The sequence below is a fragment of the Frankliniella occidentalis genome, unplaced genomic scaffold (assembly GCF_000697945.3).
Source record: "Frankliniella occidentalis isolate FOCC.00 unplaced genomic scaffold, Focc_3.1 Scaffold55, whole genome shotgun sequence".
Classification (NCBI taxonomy): Eukaryota; Metazoa; Arthropoda; class Insecta; order Thysanoptera; family Thripidae; genus Frankliniella; species Frankliniella occidentalis.
Genome location: NW_026267185.1, coordinates 643,264 through 646,155, shown reverse-complemented (window position 1 = coordinate 646,155; position 2,892 = coordinate 643,264).

Sequence of the window (2,892 nt, the reverse complement as noted above, 5' to 3'; positions counted from 1 at the left end):
TATATATGCCTAACGATAGGCAGTAGCGATGATAGGTTAGGTAATAGAACATAGTTTTTGCAATTGCTACTGCTAGTAACTTTTAGTCTATTGTTATAAGCTATTCCGTAGCGGTGACCGGAATTGGCCCAGAAAAGTCTGCCCTAGAGCTTCGCTCGCTTCGCGAGCTCAGCAATAAGGACGTATATTACCATATACAGAACACACAGCAAACTATTCTGCATGAATTTCAAGCGCGCTGCTTGAAACATTTCAAGCAAGCCGGTTTCGCACCACTTGCTGGAAAGTTTCCAGCAGGTTGCTTGAAGTTTCAAGCAACTTTGCTTGAAGTGAGCGCGTGGGCCACTTTCAAGCAAAACGTGCAACTGCACCCTAGACGTAATAGTAGGTGCTATCGAGATGGGGGTTTTTGCGTTCGCTTTCTTGGTTTGACAGTAGAGGACTACAATTACCCGCTTTGACATAAGATGGGTACATCAGTTAAAAATAAACGAAAAAGGGTACTACTCGTTCAAAAGTAACAGAATGGTGCCGAATTTCGGAAAACACCTCTATATAAAAGTTGTCGGGCAGGTCAAAATACCTTGAAGCCACCCTGACCGATCAAAGTCCGTCGGACCCTTCTCGAGTTATATTGGAAAAACTACTTTCCGCAGATACCCGTCCGAATTTCTCATACAAGGTGGCGGAATAGGTAGGTGGTGTAAGCGGTGCAAATACGCGCGCTGCCAAGACCTATCGTCCGCCGCAAACCGCGTGTCGATATCTAGTACCGTTTACGAGAAAACTAGTTTTTTCCGAACGGAGTGGTACTCGTTTTGAACAAGTGCCCCTCCGTTAGGCCCTGGTGCTCGGATCGGCGCCGGCACAAGTTCGTTTATTGCGTATTGATGGGGCGGTCACTTTTGCATCTGAGGTGTTTTGCACTAAACCCAGCGGTTTGGCGGTTATTGTAAGATTAATCCTTTACGTCGTCGGCGGGTGAAGCCGCCGGCGCCGCTCACAGAAAGGCCAGAGAGACATGTCGTCAGAGGAGCGGCCGTGGCTCAGTGGATAGCGCTGCGGGTCCGAGGATCGTTCGCACGGCAGGCGCGGGCACGACTCCCGGTCACTATCAATATTTTTTTTTTCGATCATACTTTGGAGCGGGCATTTGCGATGTTTGCAGATTACACAGTGCGGGCCTGAGGGCGTTATTCGTGAAAGTGAAATTAGCAGGATTTACAAGAAGAGCTCAAAGTTTTGCACCGCTATATATTGTCATAATCTTCATACCCGCATCGATTTGATGATTAAAATATCCGAGAGTAAATACCATTCAAACACTTGCACTCTACGAAGGCGACAAAATGCCGAGAACAGCACAGCCTTAACCAGCTAGAAAGTAAGAAAATGTAGCGCACTCGCCGGGATGCGAACGCACGACTCTCGGCGCACTGCTGTGAGCCTCAACGCACTCGTCTGTTGAGCCCCGACATAGTCGCTACTGCTACTCCCTCGTGCTACTGTTCGAGCGGCAATTAAAGCCCCCAAAAAATCACGCTGCCACCGAGAACCGAACACACGGCCCCCGGCACTAAACTCAGCGCCTCAACGCACTCGGCTGTTGAGCCCCGACATAGTCGCTACGCTACTCCTTCGTGCTACTCTTCGAGCAGCAATTAAAGACAAAAAAAAATCACGCTGCCACCGAGAACCGAACACACGGCTCCCGGGGCTCAATTCTGAGCCTCAAAGCACTTGGCTGTTGAGCCCAGGCAAAGTCACCCCTGCTACTCCGTCGTGCGGCCGTGGCTCAGTGGATAGCGCTGCGGGTCCGGGGACTGATCGCGCGGCAGGCGTGGGAACGACTTCCGGTCACCATAAATAAAATTTTTTTTCGGTCATACTTTGGAGCGGGCATTTGCAATGTCTGCGGATTTCACAGTGCGGGCCTGAGGGCGTTATTCGGTGAAAGTGAAATTAGCAGGATTTACAAGAAGAGCTCAAAGTTTTGCACCATTATGTATTGTCATAATCTTCATACCCGCATCGATTGCGAAAGCGCTGTACTGCTACATTTCTTATCCGTTCTGCAGTTCCGCTCCCAGCCGAGCCGAGCAGCTCCCGAACCCGTGTGAAATTTCATGCGTTTCGCGTGAGCTGCTGGCTTGTGCTTCGAGTCCCGGCCGCGGCCCTGGCATACTTTTTATTTTATTTTTTGATCATCTCCGTTTGAGATAGGATAGCACCAGGTCGGTGCAGTGGACTCAGACATAGCCCACTCGGCCGAGCGCACTAAGGCGTGAGAAACTGAGCCTGCGATCTCAGGTTCGACTCGCACCGACTGCCGATACTTTTATCCCACCATTTACCACTCTGACTTGGTAGTCACGGGTTCAACACCTACCAGCGAATATAGGAGAATTTCATTTATCATTTCCTGTTGTATTTCGCCCAGTCTGAGAAAGGCTAAAATCGGGGTCTGTACATACGCACCACAAGAGGTACCATTAGCCGAGCTCATCAAGTGGAATGCTATGCAGGCGAGTGGCGGCCTCTTGTCCTGGGTTCGATACCCATAAATGTCCGCCATTTTATCCATCTCTTTGTAGCGCGTACGTATAAGGGACACGGAGGCGGTGGTAGGAACCCCACCGACTACCTCGATTTCTTATATTGTCTTATAATCGTTTCGGTTTCATTCTCTAATAGCACCGGAGCCATTACTCACAGTTCGTAGTCGGTCCCTGTGGGTGGGTGGTCTAAGGTGCGTAAATGATGCACAAGAGCCCTTCTGCCGCCCTTCTGCTTTTAAAAAAGCATTAAAGCGGGCTTATGCAACCGCTCTAGTGTCTGTCTGTCCGTCTGTCCGTCTGTCGTCCGTGTAAGGGGAAGGAGATGAGCTAGAGG